Source organism: Astyanax mexicanus, chromosome 6 (genome assembly GCF_023375975.1).
Source record: "Astyanax mexicanus isolate ESR-SI-001 chromosome 6, AstMex3_surface, whole genome shotgun sequence".
NCBI lineage: Eukaryota > Metazoa > Chordata > Actinopteri > Characiformes > Acestrorhamphidae > Astyanax > Astyanax mexicanus.
The window spans coordinates 16779415-16804479 of NC_064413.1; the positions used below are offsets into that span (position 1 = coordinate 16779415).

General features: G+C 36.7%; 1 protein-coding gene across 3 annotated transcripts in view; it reads left to right on the forward strand.

Annotated features, from left to right (window-relative positions):
• The first annotated feature begins 10540 nt into the window (after positions 1-10540).
• Positions 10541-25065, forward strand: part of grb10b (growth factor receptor-bound protein 10b) — an 87632-nt gene continuing 73107 nt past the window's right edge. For 2 of the 3 annotated variants that reach the window (XM_007232037.4, XM_049479956.1), the window contains exon 1: positions 13484-13640. The gene's annotated coding sequence lies outside the window, so the exon portion shown is untranslated. Of the gene's footprint in view, positions 10611-13483; positions 13641-25065 lie in introns of those variants that run through there. The other variant, XM_007232038.4, reaches the window with a different exon arrangement.

The window sequence follows — 25065 nt, forward strand, 5'->3', positions numbered from 1 at the left end:
GATGTGGTTGGTCCTTCTTGGTGGTATGCTGACATTACTCTGGATACCGTGGCTCTTGATACATCACAAAGACTTGCTGTCTTGGTCACAGATGCTCCAGCAAGACGTGCACCAACAATTTGTCCTCTTTTGAACTCTGGTATATCACCCATAATGTTGTGTGCATTGCAATATTTTGGGCAAAGCTGTGCTCTTACCCTGCTAATTGAACCTTCACACTCTGCTCTTACTGGTGTAATGTGCAATTAATGAAGATTGGCCACCAAGCTGGTCCAATTTAGCCATGAATCCTCCCACACTAAAATGACAGGTGTTTCAGTTTCATTGTCTAACCCCTGTGTGTCCACTGTGTGAATGTTCATACCACATGCCTTTGAGCCCTAAGAAGTTGACGCCACTTCTGCACACGGTTAACGTAGGGCTTCTGTTTGGACGTGAAACATGATATATTCTATGTTCATTCCATCTGCAATGGAAGAATAATTAAGTAGATTTTAGGAAAAACTTCATTTTCCATCCTGTCCCAATTTGTTTTTCTAATTTGGGGTTGCAGATACAACAACCCTGCAATTAATACCCTAGTGTTCTGACCACCGAATACTGACCACTAAACTATTAAAAGTTTAGAGACGCATAATGCTATTGGAATTAATTCTGTACCAGGGGACATTGGCTTAATAATAATCATTCACAAATGTTTAGATTTAAATATGTTAAACTGAAATTTGATGATACATTCATTAAACTTCAGATGAATGCTGTTTAACCATCAGAATGTGTAGGTAATGTTGGACGACTGTTTTAAAATGTAATTGGAAAAATTTGCCATTATCTCCAGACCTCTGGTGACCATCTGCAGAGGAGACAGTGAGCAAAACCATCCCCATAAGCAATAATATGAAGCTGTGCCACACCAGCTAATGGCCTTATCATACAAGTAGAACAACTGTAGTCACACCTAATAATAAGACAAACCCAACAAACAAGACAAAAGAGCATGGCAACTGTATGGTAAAGTGTTATGGCAACTGTAACATGAACACACCTACCTCAGTAGACTGATGGTGTCTGATCGTGAGCTGTGTCTGCAGTTATTTGATTTTCTGCTCTGTCATGCTGTTTCTTGAGTCCAGGCCTGGAGGAGAGTGGAGATTTAGCATCTGTTACTGGCTGCTCGTCTGCAGCTCAGTCATGATGCTTCAGCGTGTAGTCAGCCTTTTCTTATCACTGCAGTCACTGCTGCGTGGACCCAAGTGAACCCATTTCCAGTTATAGACTGATACGGTAATACACCGCTCACTGTGTCCACACACACACACACACAGACAATTGAGTTCCAGGAGTATGCAGTATTATCTCTCGCTGTGTATCAGACCACTGTAGGTCTGTATAAATCATATTTAATTTATATTTATATTTAATTTATTATATATAACAATATATTTAGTTATAATGGTACAGGTTCCTTTTTTAGCAAAAAAACAGATACAGTATATATACATTTGATATACAATTGATTTTGCTTTTTTTTGGTCATACTAATATTTTTCTGTTTATCAAACAAACTTTAATATCAGGCAATGATAACCTGACTAGAGATAAAAAGCATTTTTTTAAACAATAATTTTATTTATTAAGGGAAAAAAATAAAACTATCCAAACCAATCTAGCCCTGTATGAAAAAGTGTTCCCCCTAAATCTAATAACTTGGTTGTGCCACCCTTGGCAGCACCAACTGCAATGAAGCTTTACCAACAACTGGCAAAAAAGTCTTTCACATCTCTTTGGAGGATTTGGAATTTTGGTCCACTCTTCTTTACAGAATTGTTTTTATTCAGCCTTATTGTAGAGTTTTCTAGCATGAACAGCCTGTTTAAGACCTGCAGTTCTTTAAATGTTGTTGTGGGTTGTTTTGTGACCTCTTGGATTAGTTTTTCATGCCCTTTTGGAATAATTTCAGTAGGCCGACCACTCCTGGAAAGGTTCACCACTATTCCACGTTTTTTTATTCGTGAATAATAGCTCTGACTGTGGTTTGCTGGAGTTCCAAAGCATTAGAAATGACTTTGCAAACGTTTTCAGACTGAGGTTATATTTGTTTCAAATTAAAGTTTGTAAAGTAAGTATGACAAAAATGCAAATAAATGCAATAAATCTGTATGGGGAAAATACTTTTTCACGCCACTGTATATAAACATATACAGTATATAGCCAAACGTTTTTGAACCCAATTAAACAAATAAGATATACATTTTAAACTTAATCATTTATTTATTGTGGAAAATGATAAAAAATATCACCTATTTGTGAATGACAAAAGTATGTAAAAGTATGAACTTCAGGTTCTTCCACAACATTTGATTGGATTAAGGTTAGGACTTTGACTTGGTTTTTCAAAAACATAAATTTTATTATTTTGGAACCATTCTTTAGTAAAACAACTTGTGTGCTTAGGGTCATGCCGCATGATCCACATTGTATTGAGGTTTAATTCATGGATAGATGAACATTTTCCTTTCAAATTCTCTGATATAATTCAGAAATCATTGTTCCATTAAAGTCGACCAGAATGGCTAATGAGTCAGCACATCCAACTTGCTGCATGTTAAGAAAAATGTTCTTGTGTTAACCAACAATTGGATGGCAGACACTTTTGACTTTTGTAAAGCATCAGGTTTATACCAGGCAGAAAAAAAAACAAGGAAAAGCCCTGAATTAGCATCGCTCTTGTCTGGACCCCCTGTAGGGTTGTGACCCCCAGTTTAGATATACTATAGCAACACCTCAGCAACCAACACCTATACCATATAAAACCTTAGCAACAAATACTTATACCTAAAAAAACATGAATTGCAACCAGAAACAAGCTTGTAGATGAATTCACTTAGCAACATTTTGACAAATGCCAAGCAACAATTTAGCAAACTACACCTATACCACAACAACACCATAGCAACACCCTAGGAACACTTTAGCAACCAACACTTATATTACAGCAGCACAACTAAACTGCAATCACTGCAATTTCTGTAGAAACTGCACTCCCTACTACTAAAACAAATGTACTTTGAATTATTAAAATCTATTAAACAATAAATAACTTGCATGTAAAAAAAATGCATATTTTAACTGTAAACTGAATCTGAATGTTGGATTTTTGCAGATTAATGTGTAAGAGGTATTTTGCTACAAGTCTAATTGTGTTTTAGGCAGTCAGATATTAGATTTAGAACTATCCATTACATAATCCCTGTTTCCAACACTTCCAGACAGTCTTCCAGAACTCTCTATCTACTGATTGCTTGACTTCAGCACTTTGGAAGCTGAGCTGGAGCAGAAGAATGTTCTGGATAGCTGGTCACCTCTGTTTTCGAGACGTTTCGGGTGCAGATGTTGGTTCATCAGATCTGTGTGTTTGTATACTGCACTGGTAGACCACATTGTCCCGTTCAGCTTCTTTAAGCAGCTCATCTGTCCTGCTGTAAGTGTGTTTGAAATTGGCAGAGGCCGTGTGCTCTGAGGGCTGCGGGCTGGATGCTTCAGTCTTGTCTGTTTCCTCCGCAGGCCTGGGGTAATCCCCTCTCTGGCGGATAGCTGTAAATTCTTCCTGACCCACAATCGCTCTGTTGGTCAGAATTCCGGCTCATTTGCGGCCATTCTGATCTGCGTTACGAAACTGGTAAATGACTGTTTGCTTCCAAGCCAGTGCAGCCATTAGTGAAGGAAAACAAGTTCGGGAGAAACAAGTTCCCCTCTTAGAGCTGTGCATGTCAAAAAGCCTGTCAGATTAGTGGAAAAGATTCAGATTTTAGTTAAACTGATGGAAAAGTATAAAAAAAAATCCTAGAAAGTCTAGGTTTTCTCTTAATTTTGGTTCAGGGATTTACTCTTTAGTCCAATTAACTTCTCAGCTGATGATAACTAAATGTGAATAGGTGCTGTGGAAACAAAGAAAGAAACTGCAAGTTGAACATCTTGATGTTGATGCTGCATCGCTAAGTACAAGAACGATATTTCTGAGAACAAAATAATTGAAAAAAAAAAGATAATTCTAAGCAATACACACAAAATATTAAACTGTTCTCAGTGGTATCAATGGTATCTACACATTTGTAATTTGCGATTTAAGAGTCTATTTGGGCCAAAGCAAACATTTTGAGGGGGTCCTCTCCAACAAGCTTTTAACACCAGTGTGTTTTAAATAATCTGACACCAACTTAAAAATGTGAAATGTAAAGTTTTTTAATAAAATAAAATCACATTACTATTATTATATAAAGTAAATCTAATCTACAGTGCTGTGAAAAAGTATTTGCCCCTACACATTTATTTTGTTTTTGCTTTTTTATCATACTTGCATTTTTCAGATAAACACATTTTAATATCAGAAGTGTACCTATTAATGTTCTTTGGATCATTGTCCTGCTGCAGAACCCAAGTACACCTGAGCTTAAGGTCACGAAAAATTCATGGCTCCATCTATTACAGCAAGTTGTCCAGTCCTTGAAGCAGCAAAGTTATTTACAGTAAGAGTCACAGACTTCCACTAAGGCTAGCCACGATTAGCGGCTAATGCTGCCTGACAGCGCTACACTGAGGAATCCTGAGTGTTCTGGTAAGCTAGGCATATAATAGCTAGTGGTTCGTCCCACATAGATTGTTTTAACACGGTAAAAACGCACACTGCAGTCCGATATACTCACCTCTGAGTGGCGAAAGAGCTACCAATTAGCATGATTAGCTGCTAATGCTAATACTGCTTCAGTCTCGGTGCTGGAGAACTAAACTGAAACTCCTTTACTGTCTGTTTACAACCTGACTGGTAAAATTCATAAATAAGGCGCACAGGATTGGATTATAAGGTGCAGTGACGATTTTTAGGGAAAATAAAATATTTTAAGTGTGCTTTATAGTGTGTAAAATATGTTAATATGAATTTCTTCCATTAATATTCTGTGTATTCCAGTAAAATACCCTTTAAAGGCTGCCTGTGTGATTTCCTAGTCTTCTTTTCTCTTTGTCAGAAAAGGGCAGGTTATGATGTTTGAATTTCTCACATATTAAATGTGTTTACTTCCATGGGATTAACAGCTTGTGGATGCCTCTTTATCTCACACGATTAAAGACAGTGTGACCCCAGCACTGTGTGGATCCCGTCCCTCCTCTCGCTCCTCTGTCAGCAGGCTGCTCCACTTCATCCTCGGCTGAGGAAAGTTCCAGATAATTAACCTTTTGCATGGAGCAGACCCACAGTGTTTTCCCAGGGCTGGGCCGCTCCAGCAATTTCTCAGGGGCACGGAGACTATCAGCTTACTCACTGGGGCTACATGCCCCCGCTGAAAGACAATAGGCAACTGTTTTCAAGGCAAACACAGAACGTGACCTGCTTTGGATGTCTCGCTTTCTCGTTTTTTGTTTTGAAGACGTACACAGTATAATGTGGGAGAGCCAATATGGACTTTTTTATTCCAATTCCAGACCACACACTTAGGTTAGGATGACAATGACAGCTGATATGTTGCTTAGACATCTAAGCATCTAACATCTAACATCCAGAAGACTGTGTGTCAAAGATTAGTAAGGCAGTGTGAGATGGGAAACAAAGCTGTTAAACCTTTCAGTGAGGTCATAAAACTTTTGCATTTCTTAAACAGCAACTGATTTCAAGCTGGAAATGGGCCAGATTCATGAAAACAGTGCATTAAAGGCAAAATGCCATGCAAACTGTTTAGAACAGAGTATTTCTGTAAATGATGTGCTTTTGGCCCTCAAAACACTGCACAAAAAATAAACAAAATCTTAGCAAGTGAAATTATCTCATCTCATTTCATGCTTACCAAGCATTGTAAGTGTAAGATTTTTGTCTTATTTTTAGGAACTAAAACCTTAATTCTTATTCATTCTTATTCTTAATACCCAAAGTAAGCACAACATGTCATCAGTTAAGTTATTCTGATTCGTGTGTCCATGTCCAATATATAAAATTAAGCATTTTTAATTGCTTCAAGTCTTTGATTCAACAATTTTGAGATTATTTAAAACAATTGTACAAATATTTTTATTACTGATATAAATGTATATGTCAATTGTAATAAATTTTAATAAAAATATATTTTAATATTTTAATAAAAAATAATAATATTTTTATTTATTATTTGATTTTTGATTTTTAATTAATTCAATTTTGTCTAGTTTTTGCCAATTAACACAGAAATCATATTTTGCTAGCTAAATCACTTTTTTATTCCAGGGTGAACAATTTTACACAAATTAGCATTTGACAAAAGCATGGCTGACACAGAGTTGCAAACATTTTTAATTGTTCAGGGTGACATTTTCAAAAACTTATTAAAAAAAAAATTAATGACCTTGTTGCTTAGAGAGCTGCTTCCTTTGTAGGCACACTTTATACTCCCATTACAATAAAAAATATATCTTATATTTTAAATGTTATTTTAAAATAAATGTTATTTTAAGTGTTAGTGTAACTGGCAAGGCCCACATGCTTATATGCATCCTGAATGTTGGCATGGATGTAATGAGTAATATCTACTAAAGGTCAGTTCAGGGTCAAAAGATTCTGACAGCAACAAACATGGAGGTTGTGATAATGTACTTACTACTATAAAGACAAAAAAGCAAGAGTATAAACAAAGCTGTAAATTGTGGTCTATGCAGTGTAGAATAGTTCCACTATAACTTTCTTTTCTTCAGGAGTAGTTTTGTCATCATGTCAGGTAAACACATGGATCTGTGTTCCAAACATGTGCACAAAGACTTAAGAAATAAATAAATGCAGAGTATGGACAGGAAGATCTGTCTATTAACGTATCCATAAAGCATAAATGAGTTTTATACTCAAATGGTATTTGAACACATATCCTTAGTATTAGCCAAAACATCCAACATCCACTGAGACCAAAAAAGTGAAAGCCAGACATACAGAAAGTCCCAGCGCTTCCCAGCTGCACAACTGTACTGGACTGATTACTCATATTAGTTTAAATCATGACAGATCTCAGCTCCAGTCCCTCAGCTCCCAAAACACACGGTAGATGAACTGACCATGCTGAACTGAGTGAATGTGTGTGTGTGTGTGTGTGTATGGTATCCTGTGATGGACTGCTGCCCTGTCTATGCGCCATGTTGCTAAAAGTTTTTTGTAAAAGAATTTGTAAAAATATTCTAGAATTATAGAATTATTGTCCAGACTTCTTCTGTCAGATTATACCTTTTTTCCCTTTTTTTGACTGCTGGTGTTTAATTAATGTAGTTAAATATAATTCCGAGCCTTTCTGGACAATAATTATTGGTCATGATCATCAAATCATTACATCATGTAAATGAGGATGTAGTTTTTAAATCGTGTAAAAATGGTAGGTTCCAAAATATATGGGATGTCCATTAGATAGAGAAAAAAAAACATACAGCTCTGAAAAAAGTTAAAAATGATCACAACCATCAAACCAAGCTGAGGTGCTTGAATTTTTGCACCAGGAGTGGCATAAAGTTATCCAAAAGCAGTGTGTAAGACTGGTGGAGGAGAACATGTCAAGATGCATGAAAACTGTGATTAAAAAGCAGGGTTATTCCACCAAATATTGAAAATGATCTACATGATCTAAAATCCTAAAACTTTATGATTATGAACTTGTTTTTTTTCTGCATCTTTTTGTTATTTCAGCCATTTCTCAATCGACTAAATATTGATTTCTGAACTCTGAACATTTTTTGAGGTCTGAAAGCTCTGCATCTTTTTTGTTATTTCAGCCATTTCTCATTTTCTTTTAATAAATGCTTTAAATTAAAATATTTTTATTTGGAATTTGCGAGAAATGTTGTCTGTAGTTTATAGAATAAAACAACAATCTTCATTTCACTCAAATATTTACCTATAAATAGCAAAATCAGAGAAACTGGTTCAGAAACTAAAGTGGTCTCTTAATTTTTTTCAGAGCTGTATACATCAAAGCATCAAAATGGGTTTTTACTAGGCCCTGTTGAGGATCTATTGATTCATTAAGGCATTTAATTTTAAAGATTTTAATTATTTTCTTATGTTCTGTTCTCTCACTTTCTACGTTTTTATCGTGTCTATGAATTATTTTGAAGAGGACATTTTTGTTGTTTTTAAAAAATATATGTAAGAGATGCACAGTGTTGGAAAAAGTAAAAGTATAAAAAATATTGTGAAATGGTTTAAAATGAAACAAAAACATACAAATAAAAACGATTAACTTTATGATCAACAAACAATATTTGTAATATTCTGAATGATCTTGGAATAATTGAATGTGAGAAACTGCAGAGGATTCAGTCCAGGAGAATTTTATTTCTGGCCTCATGAATTCTAGTGACTCCAGTGATTCATTTCATGTGAACTATATTTTATGTGATGGGTTAAATCTACTGTTTAATTTGGCAAATGCTGTTTTTCCAAAAGAGAGCAGAGACTGACCCAGGAATGTCAAACTTGGAAAGAACGAGGACTGCCCAAAAGCATTCCACTTAAAAAAGGAAATTTCATGATATGTAAACAGTCATTCAGAATGAGTATATCCATTTAATTTACAATCCACAATCCGCAGCCAGTGAACCATCACACGTGTTGTGTGGTTTTATATATATAATGTTGTTGATCGTTAAGCAGCGGTACATCCATCAGGAAAAAAGGTTTCTTTGGATAGTATTTTGTGTACAAAACATATTGTATAAAATATTGTGGGGAAAATATGGCACATAGAAATATAAAAACTACAAAAGACTTTAGATTATTAAGAGATTTAATTTGATACAATTTCACATTGTCTTCAACACATTGTGTGTTTCTATATATTCTAGGCCAGAGGTCCTCAAAAGCAGTGTACCACCCATGATCAAACCAAATGTTTAAATACCACCTACTGGGCTACTGTGGACCTTATCCACTTTGCAATCATTAAATTATTGATTATTGTTTCTTGTAAATGCAGTATGCCTACTGAGACATGTCAGAAAGCTCGAGACAGGGGGAAATAACATGAGTGTGAGAGAATGTAGTGAACTACAGTGTCTACATGGTAGACCTTGAACCCTAGGCTAATTCATTTGCTATTATTACTAATACAGAAATGATTGTGAATGCTGTGAATGATGTTCAATTGTAGGGCCTATAAAACTGTAAGGACATGAAGTGTAAGCATACATATATTTTTCTACACACATTAAAATAAATTAAACTACATAAGTCGTTTTGGAGCTTTTTGATCCTCCAATGATTTCTGTAATGGTTCTAAAATTATTGAACTAAGTAATTCGGATTTGCATCAAATGTTACGTAAGTCTTGGGACTTGGCTCACACAAATAGTGATGTGAACAATGTCTACAATAAATAGGAGAGCTACAGGAATCCACAGGGCAATTTTTTTTACGTGACTGTTTACAAACAATTTGAAAAAGAACACATTTTGCAGTTAATATGCCTTATAGGATTTTACTGTAATATGTACAGAATTTTAAACATAGATAGCACTTTAAAGTAATTATAAGTTATAACTTATAATTATAAGTTATTATTTCATTTTGCACTACTTTTTGTTATTGTGCAGTGTTATTTTTAACACAAACAATTTTAATAAATACACATTTTGCAAGAATGATGCAAAATTCTTGCAAATTCTTTATTGCACTAATTCTATCTACAATAAAGGCAAATGTACAGCAGTGAAACTGTGATTTGCTTTTTTTTTTTTTTTTACAAGATTTGCTTTGCTTTACAAGATTGTAGCAAAAAAGGGGGGAAAGAAGCTTATAGGCACACAAAATGTATTCCATTAAAAAATATCAAGAACTAACAGTGTGGCAGAAACATAAACTGTTGATAGGGACAAAGGTTACGAGTCTCTGATTATCACAGTAGTGATAAACACATTATTTGTAATTTAACATGTAATATGTGTTGTATGTATGTATCTCCACCATAAGCATGATGGGAAATAATCTCTCAAAGAATTTAGTTGCAGTCTTGCAAATAGTGATACCCAGTCTTTGCTAAATCTTAATCCGTGAATAAAAAGTCTGTGTTTTTGTCTTTAGATGTAAGAGGGTGTCAGACTTCAGTCTGTTTAAAGTCTTTTGAGAGTCTTTTTAAAGTCGTGTAGTGTATGGAGAGCATAAACTGAGTCTTGTCCTGGGATCTTCCAGAACAACATGTAATATAATAAAAAAATAGATAAATATGTAATTACACACAAGTTCTGCTCCGTTTGAGACACATTGTTATATGTGCGATGCTGTTTATTCAGTCTTTTCATTATTAATTAACATTCACAGAATTCCTCTGAACAAAATATCAACAACACAACTCGCTCACACTGACGCAGAAACTCAGCAGCCCCCAATAATAAAAGGTTGCAACATGCTACGTGGGTCACAGCCATATCACGCGCTCGGCCTCTCTAACGCGCCAATTGGTCCGTTTTGGGGGTCTGGCCGAAACTCGCCTGGCTATTGGCTGCAGAGGGGGTGGTTACCGCCCCTCCCGCTGGTGAGGGGCGGGTTTTTTGTGCTTACCAACAGCCGTGCAAGTTCAGCTCGAGTCAGCGAGGCGCGGTCCTTCTCTTCTAATGAGGTAAGCGCGGCTGTTCTCTCCGCTGTTTCTGCTTCTCTTTCCCCTCAGAGTCTGTGTTTATCCGCGCCGGGCTGCAGACTGGAGCTGGAAAAAGTGTTAAAAGTGCGTGAGAGAGAGGCTGGCTTTGCTAAAGGTTCCCTCAGAAGTGCCTCAGCGGGAGGCGAGAGTGGGAGGTGTCTAACCGAGAACCAGATTTATAATCGGATCTTTTCGAAGCGTCGAGTCGATTCACCAAATACCGATTAAGTTAACGGTTCCTTTGGAGGATTTACACTTATATAGCAAAAATATGTTGAATCAAAGTTAAAGTTTAGAGCTCTAATGCATTAAAACAACATTCATTTCTAAGGTTATGATATATATATATATATATATATATATATATATATATATATATATATATATATATATATATATATATATATATTTGAGCATATTGATTTTATATTGATTCAAAATTGATTCAACGTTATGGTTTTATATGTATTTTTTTATTAACTTTTAGTAACTTTTAGTAACTTTACTTACGTTAAATATATGTATATGTTTTGTTTGTATTTTATTTGTACAGCTTGTACTGTGTTACTGCAGTGTAGAAAGTGACATTATATCGCCTAGAAGCATTAAAGTGCCCCAACCATTCAAAGCCTGTAAATGAATGTAGATATAATGTTTGCCATTTATGTTCTCTATTTCTTCTGCTCACTTTCATTCGTATGTTTTAAGTTAAGGAGTTTTTTCCTTGTTTATGTAAAGTTTTCATAGTTCTTCATTTACAACTCAAAAGAAATGTATTCATTATTCATTTTTAAGAGATTCAAAACAGTGCAAGCGCAATAAAACCTATATAAAACCAATATAATAACAACAGTTTAACTATCTTAGATAATAGTGAGCAGCTCGCTTAATAATGAGCAAATCTTATTATGAACAAGGTTCAAACACAGCTTTATATTACTGGTACTTTATATTAGTCTTATAGTTCAATTAAGAAAAAGAGCATAATCTTGCAATCACTGCCACATAAAAGAGATTTTATCTAATGTTTTAGGCTGGAGAGGTGCACTGTGGTAGTTTTTGTATGTAGAGACACAATTCATCATAGTGAAATGGAAAGAAAATTTAAAACTGTACAACTTTTAAAACAGATGATAACATCTCTGAGGTAGACAGGACCATTTCCACTTTTTGGTAATTTTTTTTCTATTGCTTTATCTCTTATGGAGTTACTGTCTTCCTCTCACATTAAAATAGGGTTTTAGACTGCTGTGAGGCAGTAGTGTATATAGAAGTATGTTACAGATTCTTTTTTTGATCAGCACTGTCACTATTTTATCTAAGTTTAGGATATTGTTATTTAGGATTTGTAAAATCATATATTCTCATTTCAAAAGAGTGTTTTTAATATTTAAAAGGTTCTATTTTTCTCTTGTGCTACTGTATTATCATTATATTTCAGTGTCATAAAGTGGTTTTAAAATTACAAAAATAATATTTTTCATGATTATTTCTGTAGCAATATATAGTCCAAATACTATATATCATGACAGACCTACTTTCAGCTAAATCTAAGAACTTGCAGAAAACATGCCTTTGATTTATATACAGCGATGTACAATGATGAAGTAGAACTACTTAACTGTTGTATTTAAGTAGTAAAATGTTGTAGCTGTATCTAATAGTTTTACTCCGATGTATTTTTTATGTGCTGCATATCATATATATATATATATATATATATATATATATATATATATATATATATATATATATATATATATATATATATATCATATGCATATTTTATCACCAGGTTTGATAAAGCCCCTCGTCTCAGCCTTTCACTGCTTTCTGTAATAACTACACAATACACAATTACACAATACTTTATTTTAACTTTCAGTGCTTCAGTAGTACATTTTAGAATAAACTACCTGCAATACCTAAGTACAAAATGTTAAATATGTTTTTACTTCCATTTAAGGACACTTTTACCTCTACTTATGTCACTTTTTTGATAGAGCTTATACCTTCCTAACTGGCATTTCAACGTTAAATCAACATTGATGTTATGGTTGAATCAACTGTAGATTTGGTGTTGATTTTAAAAAGTAAATCAACATTGATATGGCATTCCTCACATTCGGGATGCTCAAAATTGTATGAAAGAAAAACTATGCCATGAAGAAGAATTAACAATTTCATTTTTATTCTCTCTCTCTCTCTCTCTCTCTCTCTCTCTCTCTCTCTCTGAATATACATATCTGAGAAGTAGGAACTGTACAACTACAAACAAAAAGCAATTACTACAAGTAGATAAAACTAGAAAATCCTATGGTTAACAATAAACATACATCACTGTAGTAAAGCTGAGTATAAAGAATGATACCCAACACTACCAATCTGATTCAGCAGCTGATCCCAAAAACACAACAGTAAAATAAGTAGAACATGAACCAACTGGTTTGTTGTAAAATACTAATTTAAAAGGCAGGAGGTTGAGGAAAGTTAAGTTTTTAATGCTTGCACAACCATTGAACATTAAATGACATTAACAGACATTTACATCAACCCTATTTAAACACATTCCAACGTTGAAGATCGGTTGTGTGCCAGCTGGGTCTGTTCAAGTGTCTATTACTTTATACATGTGTTTTTATATAGGAAAATATCCTGCTGTAATATAGAGAAACATATGGTTGATGCTGACTGGCTTGAATTCAGTTGGAACTTGTGAATCGGTTCGATTCGATTCGTTGAGAAGAGCCGGTTTACAAAAAGTGAGTCGGACGTCGCGCGCGCGCTTGTGTGTGCATGCTGAGTGAGTCAGCTGTGTGTGTGTGAGAGAGTGAGTGAGTGAGTTAGGGTGTGTGTGTGTGTTAGAGTTAGTGAGTGCGTGTGAGTGAATGAGTGAGTGGGTGAGAGAGAGAGAGAGTGTGTGTGTGTGTCGTGGTGGGGAATATCGTTGTTCGGTCGGTTCAGTGATAGTAAGCGGAGCTCTGTGGAGAAAGGCTGCTGGTTCAGACTGAGGTGAGTAACGGCGGTTTGTGTTTATATGGCTGAAACTGTGTCCAACCTGTGGATAAAGTTTTTTTTTAAACGTAAGAAAACTTAAATTGTCTCTTTTTCTCTCACATTCACACACACTGACTGTCGAGGGGCCAGAGGAGAGACTCTGGGAGGGGTGTCGGTGTGTTTGCTAGTTAGCTTACGTGCTAACTTGTTAACTAATTAGCTGGCTAACCGCTAGCTCAACTAGTTACGTTAACTAGCTAACTAGCTGCGCCTTTAACGGCTGTATCAGTTTAAATGTGAGTGAAGAAATTAAATTGGCTAAGTAACGCTAGCTACAAGAAAGTCGCGTTGCTTCTAGAAAGCTCTTTTCTGAGACAGTTCAGGTCGTATTTTCTTCTTTTTTTCAGTTTTTTTTCTTTTGCTCACTTTTTAATTTGTGAAAAAGTTCGAATGTGAAGTTTATAAATCCCTTATTTAGCTTAGTATAACATTGACGATAAGGTGTTAACCTAACTAACCAGCTAACCTAACCGAGCTAACACATAGCTAGTTAAAAGGAGACGTGCTGTCCTGCTCCTGCAGGTGAGCACGTCGTCTTCTCCACTTTAAGGTAGGCAGGCAGGCAGGCATGCAGGCTTACAAGTTAGTTATATAGCTAACTACTGAAGCTCTATCTAAAAACCTTCCTAGAAACCCCCGTCTGCTCTTCAGCTTTTAGCCCGGTAACTACAGCTCTTCACACCCTCCTTCCATGGTGGGGTTCAGAGCAGCGTGTTGACCTGTCGATAAGGCTGGGTAGATGAGCTGAGGGAGGGGTATCAGTTACGTTTTTTTTTCTGGAGGTTGTCCAAAGTTATCCACCCCTGTTCCTGGATGGCTTTAAAACAGACTGAGTAGACTGTAGAAGACTTAACTTATCAGATGCTTGTGATGCTGAGAGGTCTGGTAGGACTCTATAATTCCTAAATAGGTCTGTTAAGTTTTGTTTTCTGTGCAGAGATGAATTTTTATCAGTAATGGTGCAAAGTATTTGTGAAAAGGCTGATATTGCATATTAAGTTGTTCTCTGAGGTATAGCTATTTGGATTAGATTTTCTTTACCTGGAGTCAATAGTCCAGCATGTCTTGAATAAATGTCTTGAGTAAAACAAATGGTATTGGCTTGATGATTGGCTTGATGATTATTTACCATCCTGCCATGTAAATATTGAGCTCACGATGCACCCATTGCACACAGTGACAATGCTGAAATTATCTATTGTGCATCCGTCATTTCTTGGGCCTGTACTTGCACATCTATGTGTCAGATTGGGCTGTAATAATTAGTCGATACTAGTCGATATTTACCAACGTCAGTGCCACATTTACACATCATTCAATGGAAAATCAATGGAAGTCATGGCAGAAATAATTGCTGACTCGTCAGATTAGTCGACTACCAAAAGAATCACAAACTGTCACTATGCCCTATCTGTCAGTGTTGGCACACAGATTTGTGCTTTTCCAAATCCAGTTCTCTGGGATCTTTCAGCCTCTTCACATTTTTCTAGCTCAGAAAATGGCTGGACAAGGTGGAGCATGATCAGAATTATCCACTATGAAAGTTCATTGACTATATCCAAAATTGTTCATATTCACATTTTCCAATGCTGATGCATAAACATAAAATGTACATTGAATCTTTCTGAATTAGCATTAGTTAGAAATGTTACTCTTTCTATCTGGATAAGAACAGCAGCCAGATGCTGTAATTGTAACTAGTTGCATGACATAAACAGTTTCTATGTAGCACTGACTAGAAAAATCCTTTTTTTTTGTTTTAAGCTAACTAAGCTAAATGCTGTGGGCTGTGGTTCTATCTTCAGCTGTAATCATGGGGTTCATTCAGATGTTCAGCTCCAGATCAGCGCTGCTCAGTTGCTGAAAGAGACTGGAAGTCAATGTGTATGTTGTTGCAAAAGAAAAATAGTAAGCACATCATAGCTGCAAGTCATGGATGGGGAACCGAGGGCTGGAGTTACATTATTTCCTATGCTTAATGCTTCATCAGTTAAATGCAATTGTTACATGATAATATAACAGTTATGAATCCAGGTACTTCCAGGTAAATCCTATTTTAGAGGTGCAAAAGTTGACACTCAGTCTGTACCTAGTAGAAGATCTGGTCTGTAATACAGCAGTGTGCAGTAGAGGATTCAGTCTGTAACACAGTAATGTGTGGTAGAAGAGCCAGTCTGTAATACAGCAGTGTGTGGTAGTGGATCTGGTCTGTAATGTAGCAGTGTGCTCTATAGGATCTGGTGTGTAATACAGTAGGAGAGTCAGTTTATAATACAACAGTTAGTAGTAGAAGTTTGAGTCTGTAGTAATGCTCGTAGTAAAGTGAAATAGGTTTCAAGTGCTGTATGATAAATTGTTTTTATACAGTAAGAGCTGTGATAATGCCTTGAATAACAGAAAACTTAAGAGAGAACTCTTCACACTGCATACTTTGCTCAGGTAACTGGGCTGGAGGTGGAGTGAACACAACCTAGCCATATTGCAAAAAAAACTTTGAGGAGCAAATAACAACTAACTAAATTTAGCGTGACCCACATCAATACAAGGATTTTCAACTGCGTCATCACACATCACATTTTTTGTCCATAGCATTTACCCCTATTTTAGTACATTGGTATTAGAGTTTTATGTACGTATCTATATACACATATGAGCTGCAGCAGTATATTTTGATCAGATGTAAGGAGCAATTGCTGTAAATGTATCCTTGTGATATTCATATTGTCAAGTAGCGGTGTGCCATATCATATCATACACAGTAATATCGTAAACGATATTATATCCTGAAATATCGTGCGATATCAGCCACCCATTATTATCACATCAGGGTTCTATTTTATGTTATTTTAGCAAAAAAAATTTACACTGTTCTCTTATCCCATTATATATCTACTAGAGACAGATTATATATGTCCAGTATCATTCATTTTACTTTAATTCTGGATATATGGATATTTGGAGTGCATTATTAGTGTCATGACATCTGTTTCATTGACTTCTGTTTCAAATCTGATAAAATTCTTGTATATTTTAATATCTCAGTAAGGGGTGTGCCATATCATATTGTATGTAATAATAAAATACAATTTTCATTTAGTAGTTGCAGTAGTATATTCTTGATTTTTTTTTTTGTTTTATCATATCGCCAAGAGTATTGCTATTGTGAAAATATCATGAAATATCGTAATACTATTTTAGGGCCATATCACCCACCTCTATTGTCAAGGTGTGCATTGACCTGCTTGAATTGTGAACATTAATCCCTTTTTATGACATTGGTATCTACATACTTGCAGATTCTAGCTGTGGGCAACTGGCATGAAGCAGACACATTCCATTCAGCCTTGCGTCAGTTTACTCAGTGCAGCCTGTACAGTGCTAATACCCTCTGGGATGCAGGCAGCAATATAAAACTATAGAGCATTGCCTGGACACTACTGTCTTTCCTATGGAAATGTTTGCTGGTCACTCTTTGTGTTTTTATGTACATTGACGTGGTCACTAACTGGGAATGACTGTGTTCAGTTCGGTGATGCTTAGTGCCTCCTTTGTTTGGGGTGGTTCAGACTGATCAGAGGGTTCCTTGAGAACTGTGCAGTTCACTGCTGACAATGCAAGTGTAAGTATGCACTGATAGCATTACATTTTTATGAGTGACTGTCTTGAAGAGAAATAATTTAAAGGAGTGCTCTTGTGTGCTGAAACTTTGGAAGAAATATCAGATTTTTTTGGCCACCTACGTGCAGCATTTGATATATAACCTCTCAGTCCCCCTTTTTTTCTTCAATGGTAAAAAAGCCATAGCCAATTGACTCTCCACTTTTCTGCCTTCCCGTCTTAAGTATGGGATGAATGTTGCTATGACTGAACATTAATTATATGAGGAAACAGTCTTTAATGTTAGGTGCAGATTTATCTGCAGTAAAGTTTAGGCACTAGTTTCGTAATTGTGAGTAGTTAGAGCCTCCCTATCTGGAATTCTCGGGCGCACAAGAACTGGCAAATGTCCAGCAAATCTCACACACGTTATACACTGGAATCTGTGATCCGAACGCTTAAACAAACCAGCTTTAGGAGTGAATTGCAAGCCAGTGCATTCTTGGATACACATGGGCTAATGTCTTTATGGTTCATATGAAAAAGCTATGCGGTGAACTTTAGCTGCTGATTGACTGCCTCTTTGAGAGAGTAGTATAAAGTTGGCTGGAGCCGTTCCTTAATTTAAGTCTCTTTAGCCTTTTTAATAGGAGAGAGTCTTTTTCAAACAGCCCATGCTATTTGTTTGGTTTGCATCAATACTATTTTGCTGTAAATGCATACAGTGCTACCTAATCTGTATTTTTATTCAAACCATCTTGAATGTGTGTAATGTAGAAATCCACACAGATAGTTGCATAGTGTGTCAGCAGTGCGTGAAACATGACAATTGCCCCCTTTCCTCCTTTATTACATGTTTTTTTCTGAAGCATGGTAGGGACCCATTGAATTTTAAAGCTAGAAGTGGGGGAATACAGTCAGCCCACCCACACTGCAGACATGGTTACAGGCATAACAGCTCTCATCCCATTTATCAGTCTAGTTGCATAAAGGCCTATTCCCTCACTGGCCAACGAAACCCTCATCCAATTAGTGATTGTCCACATTCCCAAAAGCCTTTTTACAAGTGCAGCCATTCAGTCAGCCTTGTGACATCAGGCACTCTCATAGGCTACCCTGCCTTGTCCCTACAAAATAATGAATTTGTCTATTAATAAAGTTTCTGTGTTTGCAGCATCTACTGAGGTGTGTCATCTATGCTGTGCTCTGATGTGGAAAATTTCATAATGAAGAAATATCAGAAACGTTTCTGTTAATGTATTTTAAAGATCTTTGGAGGAATTAGATTTATGCTAGTTTGACCTATAGAATAGCAAGGGTTTCAGTTTCATGAATTAAAAGACATGTTGTCATTGACACTATGGAACAACAGTAAATACAAGAAGAAGAGTTTTAAGAAATATACATTCACATTAGGTACTAGAGACTTTAAAGCCTTGATGGTTGTAAATGCAGCTCCTGTGTCTGAAAATATTATTGGTTTGACATCATACCAGTGTTAACAGGGTGGTGTCTTAGGGGTCAGAATCTCCAGGCACCTTGCGATTCGATTATGATTAAGACGTCTGTGATTCCATCATAAAATGATTATCAATGCATCTTTCATTTATTTTTCTATTCAGTATTTCTACAGGATGACAATCACCACAGTAGTAATAACAGGAATATCAGATAAAAAGAATTTCACAATGTTTAAAATGTGGCTACAAAGTTAAGTGAAGCGTTTTTTTTTAGCCCCTCTCCCACTGTCCAAGAAGAAAACAGATATTTAGTCATGTTTGATAGGACTTCTACAAAAGCCAGACGACTAGTCTCTTCTTCTAAAGTTTAAATTAAATATGCCTTGTCTGGAATAGTAGCTTTCCTATTAATGTGCAAACTATATCACAAATGAGAGTTCTCGCCTCTTGCTTGCATATGGTTGACTATCCATCAAGCTTTAATATCTGTTGGCCTGACATTGCTTGTCTATTTCTGTTACCAAAGTCTACCACTGTGGACCGCAGATGCAGTCTCAGCCATCGTCACACCACTCCAGCTCTGACTCTCCTGTTTAGCTGTGGCCAGATCCCTTGTGGCACAGATTAACCTTCTAAGCATAGTGTTGCAAAATTTAGCCAAGCAGGCTACTTGTGAAGAGACACTGAATGCTGTGCACCTGGTCATCTATTCGGAAGCTGGATGGTGAACTATTTTCAGTCTTTAAAGCTACATTCAGGTGGTGTTTCCTTACTCTGTGTGTGTGCCTAGTAAAATGTAGAGAGGTGAACAATGAATGAGTGTAGGACAGCTAGCAAAACAGGTACATGGTACCTGTCAGTCAACTATTGTAAAAGGGGACACATTTAGCAAGAATTAGGATCATTAAACAACACCCCCTCCCCATTCTGTTCATCCACCTGTTCTCACAACCATGTGAACCATGAACAATGTTTTTGTTTTGGTTGATCATATCAGAGAGCAGCACTCTTTCATCACATACTGAGTATTTGTTTTTGTGCCATAGTCTGCATGTGGGTACATGTGTGTTGGCATAAAGATGGATCCTGCAAAATTAAGCTGTTGCACTTAAAGCTGACATAAGCGATTTGCTCAATACAGTCATGGCATATCTGTTATAAGCCTGTCATTACACAATGTTTTGAGATGATGCTAGGCTTGTGCTTGTAATCTGGAGATTGACAGGCTTGTAAAAGGCGTATTTGGATATGCATAAAAGGTGTCATTTTAGATGTGTAACTAAGGATGTCAGTGATCTGGTCATGTGATTGGAAAACGGGTCCAGTCATGTAGTTTTCACAGGACCGAAATCAGGTGAAAAAGGTCCGGGTTACTGTTTTATCAAAAATGTTACGTCGTCCTAGAGCTGTGCGATATGGCCCAAAAACAAAATCTTCGATTTAAAAAAAAAAAAAAGAAATCAGATTTTCGATTTAAATCGATTTTTTTTCAGACTAAAATCTCTTAAAAGTCGCTAAATGACGTCATCGCCTAATTTGCATAATACACGTTTTTGAAGCTGTAAAGGATTAACATTGTGAGAGAGAAAAAAGTGAAAACACTCTAAATATGTTAGAAATTATACAAATGAACTCCAACAAAAGAACAACTTCTGTTGCTTTTTAAATAGGCAGTCACGTCTCAAAATAACTTTACTTTTACGTAAATTATTTTTATTTTGCCGTGTTAAATGTTATTATAAGAGCAGTTTTTTTTTCTTCTTCTTTTTTTAGCTTTCTTAAGTTTTCTTTGTTTGAATTCTATTCAAAATCTATTATAGACAAATTGTTGAATAGCTTTTTACAAAGAGGGAGAGGGGCGGGGCAGCGCACGTGAGAGAGGGGCGGGGCTAAGCTCCGGGCAGTGTCGTGCTGAAAATTAAAACTCAGAGAAAATCCATTTTCATAAACACACATCATCCTTAATTGTAAATTCAAATTAATCTATAAAATCTATTAATCGCCTAGCTCTACGTTGTCCATACGTCTGTGCTGTAAACTCATACACCTTTGCGGGAAGTGGAGAGTGCTCGGCGCTGACTCAGCTCTTGATCAGTCCGGACGCGAGACGGTGTGCTGGGGTGGGGCTGGTGATGTCATGTGCCCTACATTGTTAATATCGCAATATATATCGCCAAAAAGAATTTGCAATGTTATATTTTTGCAAATGCCAATATCGTGCAGCCGTAGTGTGAATGAGAGTGTGAGCGGGGTACAAAAATAGCCGGGGTGCAAGATTGAGGTAGAACTTTTCTTTATTTCCCACTGAGCAGCTCTGTACCATACAATTAGCCACAGCACTGCTAGCACACTCCCTCTCCCTCCATGCCTCTGTTTGTGTATGCATCACCCTTAATAAGTCCCCCCTGGTCAGTACATATGAACAAATATCAGAGTTCTAATATGAAGCTACTTATTATTTTAACAGATTCACAAGGACTATGTATCACCTCACATTTTAAACTGTACATACTTTGTTAAGCTTATTTTAAACTATAACTATTAAACTATATTTTTTTAAGTAAACTTTTAAAATTGCAAGTAACATTTCTTCAGTGTTGCTTCAGTGTACTCAAACACTTTGTCCTAGGCCTGTCAGGATAGCTACTTTGGTTGGGTGATCTATTTTGCAGACATCATTGCAAAAATGTTCTATGTCATTTTAGGGCAGTTTTATTCCACTGAAAAAATGCAAATAGTATCATCATGTAATAGCACCCTTTTTAGGAGCATTTTTTAATTTTTTTTATTGTTAGGTTTCAGATATTGGAATGTGTGTGATTTAAATACCCGTAACAAATTACACAAATAAAATAAACTAAGTTGGCATACCAGCTTTTTTACGCTAATGGGCTTTCATTTTAATGGCTGCCCAGCAATGTCTTAAGAGCATTTATTTATGCATCAGATCTATGCAGTACCCTACACTGTAGTCTGTGCCATTATCTGATGCTCACCTCCTCAGAAATGTAACTATGCATTGTGGTGACTTACGGTGCATTTACACTGCTTTGTCATGGGTCTGATAAATCCTATTTATTTCCATTAAGAAGTGGTGAAACCCTAAGACACAGCCACGCAATGCATCATGGGATAAAGCGCCACAAAATTTGAACCGAGACAAGCTTTATGTAAATGAATACGTCCAACATGATGCGTCTGTCCAATTAGAAAAGGACAGGTGTTCTCCTGATATGTGTCCTCTGTGCAGTGTTTCGTATTCAAATGTTCCGGTGAAGCATGAAGGAAAAAAATGCCTTGTCCATCCCTGCCAAATTACAGGGACTTGGATCAGCGCAATACAGTGTGGAGAAAAGTTGCAGAGATTGTTGCGGTCTCTGGTGGGTTTGAAAATATTAATATAATTTAATTAGAAAAGTTGGCTTTTGTTAGCTTATATGCAGCTCGCTGGACAGTGTTATGTAGGACTGCAATGATTAGTCAACGTAATCAACAATGTCAACTAATAAAAAATTGTTGATACAGAATTTAATTGTCTGAATCATTAATGAGAGAGAGAGAGAGAGAGAGGGAGAGAGAGGGAGAGAGAGGGAGAGAGAGGGGGAGGGAGAGAGAGAGAGAGAGAGCAAGCGAGGAAAACACACACACACATCGTGAGAAATTAAGCATCCTGAGTGGTCTCTCCTTATGTTTAGTTGGCCAGTGAGGTTTTATTTCTGAGTGGGACTTGCAGCACGAGACAGAGCTGGAAAGAAAGACGCACATACAGTAATTACACCTGACTCAACAATACTGTAGTCTGTCTCTCTGCTGGATGGGGTGAAATACAACCGTCCTGCTCGCTACCCAGTTTGAACACTGACTTCCATATTACCTGTAGAAAACATAAGATGGGTTTAAAAAGGGTTTACACCTTCATTAACATTACTAAGTTTAGTATAGTAGTATTAGGGAAATACTGTATTCTGTCCACTCCATTGAAATAATGTTTTTAATGTCCATAAAAAAAACCCATCTTAGAATAAAATATTGTTGTTAAAAACTTTATTTATTACATAGTGGAATGCATTGAGAACAACAAAAAAAGGATTAATGTAAATTAAAATTATTATCCCATTGAGGTCGTATTTGAAATCGTACTCAAAACCAAAGTGGAAAATCAAATGACAGTCTCATCCAACTTCAGTGGAAATTCCTCAAGACAAGTTAAAATGTGTGGCCTCCATGTGCCTGTATGACCTCCCTACAACACCTGGGCATACTCCTGATGAGGCGGCGGATGTTTTCCTAAAGAATCTCCTCCCAGACTTGGATTAAAGCATCAGTCGACTCCTGGACAGTCTGTGGTGAAAACTGGCGTTGGTGGATGGAACAAGACATGATGTCCCAGATGTGCTGGATTGGATTCAGATCTGGGGAACGGGCAGGGCAGTTCATAGCATCAATGCCTTCATCATGCAGGAACTGCTGACTTCAGCCACATGAGGTCTAACTTTGTCATGCATCAGAAGGAACCCAGGGCCCATTGCACCAGCATATGCTCTAACAATGTGTCTGAGGATCTCATCCCTGTACCTAATGGCAGTCACGGTATTTCTGCCGAGCACATGGTGGTCAGTGCGGCCCTCCAAAGAAATGCCTCTCCAAACCATTACTAACCCACTGCCAAACCAGTCATGCTGTCACGTCTGTCACATGTGCTCAGTTTGAACCTGCTCTCATCCGTGAAGAGCACAGGGAGCCAATGGTAAGTGTTCTGTGTAACATATATAACATAATTTTAATGGAGTGGACAGATTATACAGTATACAGTATTTCCCGAACACTTTAACCCTGTTTAATCGGTCTGAGGGCTCAGTGTTCTTGCTGGTTGGTAGGGGATCAAATACTTTTTTCATGTAATAAAATACTAGTAGTGTCAATCTATTAAAAAACCCGATCCGATTAATGACAAAAAAATTCTGTGATTAACTGCGATTAATTGCATTTGTTTTTCTTCAGACACAAATGATTATAGTCGGTATTTAAATGTAAATAAAATAATGGATGTAAGAAATGTAAAATGCAATTACTGTCTATAAGTGGTGTAAATTAAAATAATAGTATATACTTTTATGTTTGAGGGGAGAAAAAATCAACATAGGGTGCTGGAATAAAGAATGCATTGTAAATTTGTAAATTGGATTGTAAATGTCTCAACTTGCTTGTGACAGAGCGTGTGTGTGCTAGGGGTGGGCGATATGGGCAAAAAAAAATATCTCGATATTTTTTGGGATTTTTGCGATAACGATATTTTGACGATATTTTCCAAAAAATACAAAACTATTCTAAAAAAAGTATTCAATTGAACATGTAAGGTTCAAAATATGGTAAAAAACTGGACATTTTTTAGGCGCTTTTTAGATTTTCTATTTCTATTTTTTATTTTTAGATCCATAAAATGATATATTTATGTGGATGAAGTGTTTTAGTAGCTCTATATTCTGCTATTAGAAGTTTTAAAATCACCATGTAAAATTATAAACTGCTCCCTAGATATGATAGAGATCTGAACCTGGGATGGTCCTTTCTTTCTGAAAAGGACTGGAAACTTTAGAAGAATAAAAACTATTAATTTTATAACTTATTTCGCAATAAAGAAGGTCTCTCAGCCTGTTCTCTCCCTATAGAATAGACCCGCTGGAGCAGATTTTCCAGAGGGAGGGGGGAGCGCTCTCAGAGTGTCCGGTTTCAGAGCGGGCTTCACCTCTGTCCCACATAACTCGCCACCTGATTGGCTGACAGAATGTAGGGGGGCAGAGGGGGGCTCTCAGTCTGCCCAACTACCATGGTAACACGCATGCGCAGTTTGATCGCTCCAGAACAAAGGGAAAGTCTCAGAACACAGCGCTGGAGTTTCCAATAGTTTTAATCTGCGTCGGATTTATAAGAGCGCTTCTCAGACATAAATGGGGATTATTGGGGACTGGATTGATGGATTTTCTGATGGTTGGGTGGATTCTGAAGCCAGTGCTCTCAGGTAGGTGCTGATTCGCTCTGTTTGGGTGTGGGGGGTGTTCTGCAGGTACCCCGGGCGGATCAAAGAGCGTGTTTTTACCACAAACCGGACCGTCTAGCGCACGCTTTCAGCTCTAAAACGAAATACAGCTAAATGTGACTGAAAAGTAGAGATTCTTAGCTTTAAAATGGCATATTGGGTGTCTATATTGAGCCTATACTTACTCAAACACAGCCAGATATGAATTATGATATTTTTCTGGCCCGCCGGCGGGACAGGGCGTGTTAATACTAGAGACCTGCGCGGGACAGCATTTCCAGTCCTG